A 12,904-nucleotide genomic window follows, 5' to 3' on the forward strand; every position below is an offset into this window, starting at 1 on the left:
TTCATTTTCTAATTTAGCTTTTTCATGTAGCTTACATGTTTTGTATCAGATATCATGTCTGTTCTTCTGTTTGTTTTGGGAGAATGGTAAGACTCTATTAACCCATTAGTGCCTTGGCAAAGGACATATTTATAAAGTCACCCCCCATTCCCCCGGCAAAGTTTAGGCAGACACACACTCCCCCAAATTTGTGGAGAAATAAGCTAGGGAATTTATCGCTTCATGTTATTTTGGCCACTGGAGGGCTCCCATATTGTTCCAGGAAAGTAACAGAAAGACAGTAAGTAGCTGAAAAAATTTAACCAAAAACCAAACATTAGCACTATAGAGTTCAAACAATGTCTGTTCTCTAGCTTACATACATGCCAACTATCATGCAAATCAGGCTCAATTTGAATTCCTCAACAAAAAAAGTGCAAATACAATGCGTCATGTTCTTCTCCATAAATATGGTACCCATTAAATGTTTGTGTGTGCTGTTAGAATGATTAGGTCTGTATAAAAAGCTAGAAGGAAGGAAGCTATGAGACCTGACTTGCTAGTGAATTTAGTCCTGGATAGATAAGCCTAGTTCACCTCTTTATCTTACTTGGCTCTGTCCCTGGCACTCTCATTATGTGGCACCTTAAAATTCCAGTTCTGTTATCTCTCTCACACACACATAGTGATTCACCATTGCCCTGAATCTTGTGCAGTCATTTATATCCAAACAAAGTGAGTGTGAAACATTAGCACTCTGCTTTGGTGGGATTTTATAATCAATTTGCACTAATGTAAATGTCAACCCCATTTGCAGGGCAACAGAGGGTATGTCTATACTACCCCGCTAGTTCGAACTAGCGGGGGTAATGTAGTCATCCGCAGTTGCAAATGAAGCCCGGGATTTGAATTTCCCGGGCTTCATTTGCATAAAGCCGGCCGGCGCCATTTTTAAATGCTGGCTAGTTCGGACCCCGTGCCGTGTGGCTACACGCAGCATGGACTAGCTAGTTCGGATTAGAAGACTAATCCGAACTAGCTAGTCCGTGCCACGTGTAGCCGCGCGGCACGGGGTCCGAACTAGCCGGCATTTAAAAATGGCGCCGGCCGGCTTCATGCAAATGAAGCCCGGGAAATTCAAATCCCGGGCTTCATTTGCAACTGCGGATGACTACATTACCCCCGCTAGTTCGAACTAGCGGGGTAGTGTAGACATACCCAGAGAAACAAGTCCAGTCATTACCAATTCCTATTAGAGAAGGCTATGCATAACCAGTCATGTCAGTAAACTCTCAGCTGGCCCCTCCTTAATCCAAAGGGTGTACATAGAAATCAGTATAAATAGAAATGATCCTTTGACCTTCACAGGTTCCTCAGTATCAGAAGATTGCAAAGCACTTTACATCCTTTAATAAATTAAGCTCCACAATCTCTGGCCAGTAAATATTAGTATACTAATATCCCCATTCTACAGACAAGGACACAAGGATATGGAGTTAAAACTCTAGTTGACAAGCTCAAAATATGAGGCCCAAGTTAGAGAGGGACCAAACACCCGTTCATTGGCTTCCTTGATGTTTGCCCTTGGAGTGGCTCTCACACCTGGTGCATAGAACCCACGGATCAGTACTTGCTCTTTTGGAAAGTGGATGTTTACCTGTCTGATGTCATCTCTCTCTTGTGTTGCTAATGTGCAGCAGCCAAGGGAAGGTGGCCAACTGGGGTGATCTCAAGAGGAATATATGTTTTTCTCTGACTCCCGCTGAATGATGTTTCCTTTCAATTTAACGTTGCTTCCCCTATGCTAAATGGTTCCTCTAATAAAAAAAATAACCCTCAAATCTTATCTTAAAAAGGGCCCGTTATGATTATTTTATTCTCTGGCTTCAGCCCAGTTGCTGTAGGGCCTTGATTTCATCATGCCTTCCCCCCCCCCCCCCCCCCCCCCCCCCCCGCTTTGACATGGAAGGAGGAGGTCTGGCCTGGTTCCCATGCTCTGGACTCAGAAGGGGACTGGATTTCTTTTGGGAAGCACTGGTAATTTACATGAGAAAATACTTTTTTTCATTTTTGCATAGAAACTGATTCTCCTCACATGGCATCTTGAAAGCAAAACCTCTTTTCAAGATAGTGCAAACATGCCAATGGGCCAAATATGTCCCTAGGGTAACACCACAGATTTAAAAAGAATTACACCAGGGATGAATTTGTCCATTTAGCTTTCAAACCCTCCAATCAACCTCTGGACCTTGTTTCCCTTTCTGCTCCCCTTCCAGTTCCCTCTGCTCCTCTGCCACTGGCTCCACACTGCCCTTTTGCACAATCATTCTGGTGTTGGTGCAAGAGGTTCTCCTCCTCAGCTCCTGCCTTGGGATCAGCTTTCATACCAAATCACATCTGAAAGCACACACTCTCTCTTTGCCAGCCTGCCTCCATCCCTCTCTGCCTCTACTACTGCAGCTCATTGAAGCCTGAAGAGAGTGTCTAGGACACAAGTCATTTGACAAAGGTATTGTACTGCATCAGCTCAGAACTGGCCCTGGACACTTCCAGTCCTCTGGGCAAAGCCATGTGAAAGGCCACTCTCTGTACCAGGCATAATGCCTCCTTGACGCTATTCAAGTGTATAATTCCAGTATCATTGGATAGCTAGTCTAGTCTCCCTGACTGGCCACCTATCTATAAACATTTTCTCCTACTCTACCACTCTCTGTGCATCTTAGTGCCCTCTCAGATGTAGCAGGTGGCAAGACCTCCATCCTCCTCCCCCCACCCCCGCTTCATCTGTGCACCATCCCAACCTGAGCATTCCTGGGTTTGTGTTCACTTAGAACAGACTGTAAAGACAAGCACACAGGGGAGTGAAAAACATCCAAATGGAAAGTACATATGGGGACAATGGCAGGAATCAGTGTTAGAGTCTAGAAGTCTAATCTTGCTCTCAGTCACATGTGGCTAGATCAGGAGTAACTCCATTGAAGTGAATGGAATGATACTGATGTAAATCAGAGGAGAATCAGTCCCCAGAAGTTTGGTTTTATAAGGCACTTGTTTGTTGATTGTTCTGAGTTTATATTATTCTTAGAAATAGTTTTATCTCATTGGTTTAAAAGCATTAAAGTTATTAGACAGGAAAAATAAATATACTCTTCCTCCTCTCCACATAATATATGTATATATATTTAATTATTACATCCCAAAAACTACATTAAAGCAATGTTAAGTTTACAAAGTCAAGAACTAGGAAAGTTAGGTAATGCCAGGATTCATCTGGTTCCCTTGTGCATATATGTTATGATAAAGGCTTTACATGATCACATGCTATTTTTTCCATAGAACCTCTTCCTCATTCAAGTCCACTTCAAAGTCTTAATTCATTCCCAGGTACAGTCCATCCTGAGCATTGAATGAGGCAACAGGCTTGTGTGAAAAATAGTATGAGTTCATTTGTAACTACAGAATGTGAATAACCAATATTTTTGGCTGGCAGGACAAACAAAACAATTTTAAATAATTTCAGAGTTAATTGAAATGCTTTTTTTTTAAGATGGGGAGGGAGGTGGAAGAGGTTTGGCAAACCAAAAATTGTTAAAGTAAAAACTTAAAAAAAAAGTTTCATATCAATCAAAATGTTCAACCCAAAACAATATGTTTAATTTAATTTTGAAGTTTCTTTACAGATTTTAAATGAGTTTTAACATACAATTGAGTGAAATTCAAAACAAAAATAGGAGACATTTCATTTTGGAAATTCGACAACAAATCATTCATGGTTTCTGAACTGTATTAATTTGTTTACCCAAAATGATTTGCCAAAATTAACCTGAATTTTTGATTTGTTTCAATTGATCCATATCTATGGGTTTTTCCAAGAAAAAGGTTTTTCATGAAAAATTTTGCCCAACTCTAATTATAGGGCATATACACAATGGGTCTAAAGTATGATTGCAAAAACAACCTGAATGTAGGAGTTTCTTCATTTCTGAGTGCTTGGTTTTGTAATCTTAGTATTCTTTGTGTAGGTGTGTGTGTGTGGTGTGAATTTTGCAGGGAGACAAAGAGATTTGTACTTTATAGTAGAGTTAGGATGTGAGAGCACGGAAGAAGGAGCTCAGGGCGAGGAATGGAAACACCACAAGAGAGCCAAGAGCAAGGCTCCCACTGCTTTGAGGGGCTGAGAGACAGAGAGCTGGAACAGCCTTTGCTATCCAGACTCCCTCCTCTGAGAGATGGTGAAAAGCCAATGGCTCCTGCCCATTCCCTTCACTCCCTTTCTGGCCCAGTATCCTCTTTTGGCTGATTCCAAGCTCAATATGTTTCTTGTTACTTTGCATTTGTAACTAAATTTGGTAACACTTAATACATTAACTAACTGGGGACTCGCTGGCTCAGGGTACTGGGAACAGGAGCTGGAGACGTTCACTTTTGGGTCACTGATTTCAATCCAATCTAAGCTGGTATTGACTGGAGGTGGTTACTATCAGACAGATTTTTGGTGGCCAACATGAAGAAAGTTGTTTTTAGTTCATTTCCTACAGGAAACAGTTCACATCCTAAAACTCCTCAGATATTAATAATTGTTGGGGTTCTGCAGAATGACTTAGACTGAGTGGGTCAAGGGGAACGAACTTCAATGGAGACCTCCAAGTCAGAACTGTGGCCCATTTGCTTGAGCAGAATATGGGAAACTTGTCCTGGGGTTATTGGTGCTATGCATGCTCTATGGCTAAGCAGACAGTGCAGCCACCATCACTGTCAAGCCAGTAGTTTGCATCAGTCAGCACATTGGCTTGTACACTGGTATAAACTACACCTAATGTATGTTAAAATGCAGCCTGAGTGAGACAAGACTTCTAAATTAAATGAATGCCACATCGATCATCAATAGTCTGTTCCCGCTGGCTTATCAGGTTTGTAATAGACACAGATCTTATTGAGCATGGCCGTCATTAACACTCACAAAATCCACTTTTAATATTTAATGGCTAATTTAATAATTAATTAGCATTTAACAAACACACAGCACAGGTGCCTCCCGACTGCCTCTGAAATAGAACAATAAAGACAAAACAATGGCAATGTTTTGCTAATCATTTTAGTTTTGCTTGATTCTGCAAGTTTGGCTCAATCAAACTAAGTGCCACACAGACACCGCTTCCTCGCCTAGTCCTCCGACAAGCCTCCCAGGTGCTCCTCTCTCTCCCCTCCCAAACCACACTGCTGCTTTCCAAGGTAAAGACCCAACACTGGGTTCTGGCACACAATGTACACCAAACTCAGGTTTGCAGACACTCAGGCTCACCAAACAGTAACAAGTCCTTCCTTGGCAGAAGGCTTATTACAATTAGGTTGTTCCATGAGACTTTGGAGGGGTAACTTTGGCTCCTGCTAAAACCTGCAGAGCATGGCTGAGATGAGGTCTCTGACAGGGACGTATTTCACAGCAGAGTATCTGGAAAAAGGGACTTAATACTGTGGACATAGAAGAAGAGCATATGAGAGATCTATAAAGACAGCAAAGAAGAGCAATAATATGTTGCTGACTAGATGCAGGGCTCATGTAAGCAAGGACCATGCAAGTATCCCCCTGCAGTAACTAGGCCAAAGCTCCAGTCCACTTCTCCTTATTCCAGTCCATAGTCCTCACACAGCTTTGCTAAAGCACTTCCCTTATCATCTACAATGCCCCCGTCCTAGTGCCTCATACTGCTCTGCCAATGCACCTCACACCTGCCATGCCACATTCCCTGCTAGTCCAGCCCTGGGACTATCCCAGGACACACAGCTGGACTGATGCCTCTCATTCCAGAGCTGCAGCAACTGCTATTCCAGTCTTGCCCCTCTGCTGAACAGAGCCCGCCAATCACATTACGCTGCACGAAACACATGCTGGCTTTGTAATATGAAGTAATATCTCCTAGAGATTAAATTTAGCCAGGAAATTTTGTTCATATGTCACAAAATCCAAGCCAGGACTCAAGTTTCCAGAAGGGAACAGCAAATGCATTCACCTTTGATGCTACCTGCCCCCACACTGCTGCCCGTCACCCAGTTCCCTGCTGAGACCTCTCCCCCTTTGTGCGCCACATTTCCAAGCTCCCACAAATCGATCTGTTAATAATCATAAAGTAACAGTCTGTTATTAGTGTTCCTGCTAATTGCTTCAATCGTATATTAAACAGGCACTAATCATTTCATAAATATTTATCTGTTTTTAGAATGGCACTTTACTTAATGACTGACATGAATAAATCTGGCCACACCCCGAAAGGAACTGTTGAGGAGAGCATGGGAAGGTATCAAGAACAAACAAACGCAGCAAGTAGGTGTCATCCTCAAAACTAGAGATGAACTGGAGTGCAGGAAACCAGAAAGCCATGATCCAAATTCAGACCTGGTGCAAGTCAATAGTCAATTGAGATTCCCCACCCAGCCCAGATCTGAATATGGATCTGCGGCCCTCCTTGTTAATACTGCTGTTTTGTAGAGCTCTTCCCTACCCTTGAAACTTCCAGGTGGGGGAGGAGTATGAAAATGTCAAAGATGATGCCCCAGCAAGAATGTGGAGGGTACAAAGAACTGGGAAGAAGAGACTTCTTCAAACCATGGGGGTCTCAATTAGAGCCTTAGTGGCCCAAAGCTTCAGGGCAGGTTCTAAGACAAACTTACCCAACCTTTTTGCTAAGGCACTCGGAGGCTTCTAGTCAGCTTTGGGCACTTGTAAATTAAAGGCTTATTATTAGCAGTACTTGGGATGCACATGTTCTGTCTCCCTTGGGATGTTCACTTCTGCTGATTATCATATATTTTTAATGTAATGAATTTATGGAGATAATTCAGTCCCTTTGACTAGGAGTGTGTCTTACTTTCACATCCAGTGAGGATGCTGCATGTATGAAGATAGAAATTACCAATGCACATTACGTTTTTGTAGGGCTTTTTACCGCAAAGGCTTCCTATATACCTTGCATATTATATCTGCTGAGTACATCTTCAGCCATGACATACCTCACGTCTGGAATTTAGCCTCCTCTGGGATTGAACCCAGAAACTGTGTAACTGTACAGAAATTTAATCAGATTAAATAAGTACAATTATAAGGCAATAAAGTAAGTTAATTCTATGCAAATAAGTAACCAAAAGGAATAAGCTTTGAAGCATGATCAGAGGTTGTAGTGCAAATCAAGAACACTGTTTTCTCTATAATTTATCAACGAGAGCAAACTTTCTCCCAAAATCCACGTTACTCAAGATGGCTGAGTTAGCACCCCGATAGCAAACGATACACACTGGTCATTATCAGGACTATCCTGGTGAGAGGACATCAACTTAGATGAACCACTGGATTTGTCTTTGAGTAAATTGTCACACCTAAGCCAATATGTAAGAATGTAAAATCAGTTAGTACACACTTTCATTTACTGGGGAGGAGTTTGTGTCTGTGGATCTCGTTGTGAATGTACTTGAACAAGTGTGTTCATGAGTATGCATGCATATACATGTGTGTGCACATGATATACATATTTGTGCTGCATTAAGAACATAAGAATGGCCGTACTGGGTCAGACCAAAGATCCACCTGTCTTCCAACTGTGGTCAATGCCAGAGGCTTCAGAAAGCATGTACACAACAGATAATCACCAAATGATCCATCCTCCCTTTATTTGTGGGTTGAGAAGTGAAGTTGTTTTTCCAACATGTCCTCACATTCACTGATCCCTTTGCTTTTTAATAGATAACTACTTCCCATTATTTTCTCAGAACATGCATTTCTCTTCAGTCACATTTCCTTTCCTTTCTCTCCTTCCTTTCTTGAAGACAAAGAAAAATCCATGGCACGGACGTCTTCATGCATCCATAAATCTTTTGCGCGGGTTGAAATAGTGTCATTGAAGAAAGATCTTTTTTTGTGCAAATTTCAATAAATGCCAACGGAACAGTGCAGTAAATGATCCTGAAAATAAAAGAGCAAAAGGGAGGCAAAGTAATGGCTGCCGAGGGTGGAAGAGAGCGAAACGCCTGGATTTAAGGCTGCCAAACAATGCATTTAAATAATTCAATTTGCAAAAGCAGAAAAGAAAGAAAGAAAAGAAAAAAAAAGAAAATGCAGCTTGTGTAACAACCCAATAAATGATATCTGAGAGAGCAGGAGTCTGGAAGTGCAACAGGGAGATAGGCCCTCTCCTGTTTAGGACAGTTTTCATTAAAATGTCAACAAAAAAATAGTATTTTGACGGATGAAGGTTGTAATTTCAGGTTTAATTCCAGCAGTGCCTCCAGGGATCCCGCTGATGTCCCTTCCCTGACTGCATCCTAGTATTCAGAGCTTCCTGTTGGCCTCTCACCGGATACTCTCACCAAGGCTTTTGGATAGTTGGCTGTTTGAGGGCATGTGGGAAGCTCAGTGGCTTGCAAGGGTTCCAGCTGGGCAGGTACTTAGTCTATCCACGTGGTCTGGGGCCTCATTAGCCAGCGCTTACCACAGGAGCAGGAAAAATACAGCCCAGGGGCAGGATCTGGCCTGTCAAAATCCCAGATCTGGCCTGCCACCCTCCCATGGCCCAGCCAGAGCTTTGGGCAGGCTCCCTGACTTCCACGTCCCTGCACACTGATCAAAAGTGGCTGTCTGTGGGGACCATGTTCTCTATGAATGCCACACACTGGGATGGGAGGGGGGGGAGAGAGCTTTATGCACTGTCCTTGCCCCCAGCACAATCTCACAGCTCCTATTGGCTGGAAACTAGCCAATGGGAGCTGCCTGGGCTGTGTTTGTGGCACAGGAAGTGCACAGCCCCCACTACCTTCCCCAGGAGCTTGCAAACAGAGAGCATATGGCCCACAACCAGCTACTCTGAATGGGTGTGTCTAGACTACAGGGTTTTGTCGACAAAAGTGGACTTTTGTTGACAAAACTATACCTGCGTCTACACTACCGCCAAATTCTGTCAACATAATGTCAACAGAACTCGGCAGTTTTGTCGACAGTGGTAAACCTCATTCTACGAGGAATAACGCCTTTTGTCGACAGAGTTCTGTTGACAGAAGACATTATTGCATCTACACTATCTTTTGTGTCTATACGCTCATGTTGACAAAGCAGCATGTAATCTAGATGCTCTTTGTCAACAGAAGCTTTGTTGACAGTATCTGTTGAAAAAGCCTCTGTCGACAAAAGCCTGTAGTCTAGACGTACCCAATGGCATGCAAGGGAATGGAAAGCAGGGATCCTGCTTGAAGATCCTGCTGGGTTGCTGGCTGGGAGCTGCTGAAAGTAAGTGCCTCCTGGCTACAGCCTGCATCTGGCATCCTAGCCCCTTCTTCCTCAAACACTAGCCCCTTCTTCCCCCCCACTGCACCTCCGCCCCAGGTCACAACCCAAATCCTCTGCATCTCCATTCCTGTACCTATACTCCCCCAGACCCTGTATCCCAATCCCCTGCCCCAGGTCACAACCCAAACCTCTGCATTCCCTCCTGCACCCTTGCCCCAGGTCATAACTCCTACCAGAACCAGCACCCCCTTCTACAACTCTCCTCCAGGTTAGAAACCTCTCCTATGCCTATATTTATATCACCTCCCGGATCCAGAATCAGCTCTCTTCTGCCCCCAACCTCCATCCCAAATTCAGTACCTCTTCCATTAATATCATGGAAGAGTGTGCCCCTTGACAATTTACCAAATTCTTGGAGTGGTCCCTCATCAACAATTCTTTCCCACTCCTGATTTATGCCAATGACACTGTAGAAATACCTCAAGAACTGATGGACAAAGACAGAAATTGGTTTTGAATTAGGCCTTTACTAAGCAGTAGCAAGTTATAAATTAAAGTCAATGGGAATCTTTAATCAGTGGTGCTCCATCATATACTGAAAGGAACACCTGGAGCATAGCAAGGGTCACATGGGTACCATGCTTGGATTTATGCCACCCAACCTTCAGTGCAACACCCTGCCAACATGCAGACAGTGCATCCAGCAAGAGCCAGGCATGGGGTGAAAGTAAAGATTGTTCTTCATGGCCTAATCAGTCTTTGGTCTCTCTGTGGAGACTGCATGTGGGCAGTATCCATAGCTGAGAATATGCGTGGTAACAATTCATTTCGTACGGGCTTTTGGACAAGGCTGGCAGCAATGCCTTGGTTGGGACTAGTCAGTGCTGGCTACAGGTAAAAGGCTCCATATCTAGAGCTGGGTGAATAGCAAGCAAAAGCAAATCATTTGTCTGATGAATTTGGCTTGAGTCAATGATAATTTTCCTGAATGGATTTGTTATTTAGATCTGTTTCTGGGAGTGATCTTCGGTCCTATTCTTTGTTTCTGTATTTGTTATTCAGAAATGGAGTGAGTTTGGTTACTTCACACTGGACATGAGGGACCTGGTGATTCTGATGCCTGACTGGGTTAGTATCTCTTCTGAAGGTCAGGGTTCTTGAGCAAACCTCTCCTCCCAAAGCTGCGTGTGTAATCTGCTTTCAGTGAATCTCCTCAACTATTTATGCAAACCTGTTCCTATGAACATTGCTGCCAGTAACTCATTGGCTAGTATGTTGGAGGAAAGGAAACAGACCCAGGGTGGGTTTTTTTAAGCAAATAGATTTATTTCAGGTTTCTGAGGTATTGGCTTATCATTATCCCCTGAAGTATGTAGGGGCCCCTGCTGGCAGAGCAGTAATATTGCTAAAGATATTTGATCTGAGGGAGTGGGTCTGGCCCACGAAAGCTCATCACCTAATAAACCATCTTGTTAGTCTAAAGTGCTACATGGTCCTGTTTTTTGTTATTGCTAAAGAGCTCTGCAAAGGATAGGGAGCACAAGGAAATCTCTTACAATGTAACTAGTAGTTGTACTAAGACAAAGCCAAGAGAGACCTTTTGGGTGTGAAAAAAAACAAAATCCACAATCTTTGCCGCTGAAGTAAGGAATCCTCTTTGGACTGCCAGGAGACTGTGTTCAGAAGCTTATTAATGATTCTTTCTGACCCACAATTACTGCTCCTCACACCACCCCTGAGCAATTAATTAAAATTCCCAGCCAAAACACCCTGGGAATCACTCTCAAAACACACTGTAGATTCCCAGGTGAGAGCAAGCCAGCTGTACATGTCAGACATACAGCATGGGATGCATGCAGCCTCAGTGTTCTACCAGCAACCCAAGTGGGACCTAGGAGAGGAGCAGACAGAGGAGGAGAGGGGGTAGGCATGCTGTGGCAGATTTCTATAAAATCAAATATTAGAATTTTCAAAGTTATGCACCCAGCTCCCTCTGAATTTCAAAGGGATTTAATTACTGAATTTTCTTAGTCTCCTTTGAAAATCTCATCCTAGAGCAATGAATGTCTGAAGAGAGAGATTGGCCTCAAGCAAACTACAAATCCAAACATTCCCAGACTCTGGGTGAGGGGAAGGATGTGTCAAAATTTGGATCCCAAATGAAATTTTCCATGTGTTAAACTGTGATCTCTGACCCAAACCTAGATTTGCGGCACTTCTTTAGGCCCTTCTTGGCTAAAAGGTTTTGCTTACAGAGATGCTGATGGGTGTTCTTATTTTTTAACCTATATGGTTGGGTCAGATTCTGCCCTTTCTAACAGCTCAGAAGCACATCTGAAGACACTGGTGGCGTATGGGGGGGTGGCGTATGGGGGGTGGCCCATATTGAATAATTCATTCAAAATAGATTTTTTAAAACCCTGACTAGTGTAGATTCCCAGCTGCTGCCAAAAGTTCCAGCAATGCCCAGATAAAATATATCTGTTTTGCTGCTGGATGCTGTTGTGCTATCTAATGTCCCAAACAGGTCATTAGCTTGGTATAAATTCCAGGAGCCACCAATGGAATTCTTCATAGAGTCTCTGCTGTGCTTTTCTGAAGGAACAGAATCCCCACAGATCCATTGCTCCCTCCTAGAGCTACTTGCCAAGTGAACCCAGTGTCAGGATTTTGACAAGGGCAGTCAGAGCAGAGCAAACCTGAGGCTGAGAGTAGAGGAGGAGTTCATAGTCATGTTCCAGGCCAGGATCAATACTAAGGATTGCCGTCTGAGTTGAGTTTCAGTGTCTTGATCCAGAGCTGAGGTCCACATCAAGCCACGCATGCTGAAAGCCAGGAGTTCAAGAGCAAGAATGGTTGTGGTTACCTTAAAAATATTCTCACTGGAGACTACCCAGGGTTACACTAGTATGGGTTTATTTCCACTAAATAAAACTAAAGAGGAGAAAGCAGCCACCAAAGGTTTAAGCTAAAGAAGATAGAACTCACACACACACATGCGCGCAAGCAAGCACACACCCCTCCATTCATTCACTCATTCACACCCATTTATTCCTGCCCTCGGGCAATCAAACACTTACACAGACATATGGGTTGCAGAAAGAGCCAAGGCATGTGGATTCTGGAGGGTCTGTATGCTCATCATGGCTGGAGAAGCTGGTCAGGAGGAAAGACACTGGAGGGGAGCTTCTCAGGATCAGTGGAAGGAAAAAAAGAGAGTCTCACGTGCTCCTTCTCCTTGTATTGTGTCTGAATGGCCCTTGTGACTCATTCACCTAGTCATCAGGGAGCATGCCCAGACTTCCCTTTATCCAGCAAGGAGCATGCCCAGACTGTGATGACTCATTGAAATGTGCTCCATTGTTCCAAACCTTCTTCAAACACACTCACACTCTCTCTCCATTCACTCAGGGGAGAAGGCAGCTTAGAGAAAGTTACAAGCAAGGTGGCTGCATGTTACAAAGATTACAAAGTTGCAGTTTACAGTAAATTTGAGAGTTACACAGATTGCAAAGATTGACAAGGATCATAATAAGTTGCAGTTTAAAACCTTACAGTTTAGTGTAGCTTTAGAAAATCCATGTATATAAATCTAGTGAGCTCAGGCAGAGGCTTTTTTATGCAACAGTTGTAGCAGCCACAAAAGATTCACAC

General features: G+C 43.4%; 1 long non-coding RNA gene across 1 annotated transcript; it reads right to left on the bottom strand.

Annotated features, from left to right (window-relative positions):
* Positions 1-7,624: 7,624 nt before the first annotated feature.
* On the bottom strand, positions 7,625-12,641 carry LOC106732165 (uncharacterized). Its single transcript, XR_012906878.2, has 2 exons — positions 12,331-12,641; positions 7,625-7,933 (listed from the first exon to the last, which is right to left on the bottom strand). It is a non-coding gene; the product is annotated as an uncharacterized LOC106732165 (long non-coding RNA).
* Between the last annotated feature and the right edge of the window lie 263 nt (positions 12,642-12,904).

Source organism: Pelodiscus sinensis, chromosome 13 (genome assembly GCF_052426305.1).
Source record: "Pelodiscus sinensis isolate ZL-2025 chromosome 13, ASM5242630v1, whole genome shotgun sequence".
Taxonomy (NCBI): Eukaryota; Metazoa; Chordata; order Testudines; family Trionychidae; genus Pelodiscus; species Pelodiscus sinensis.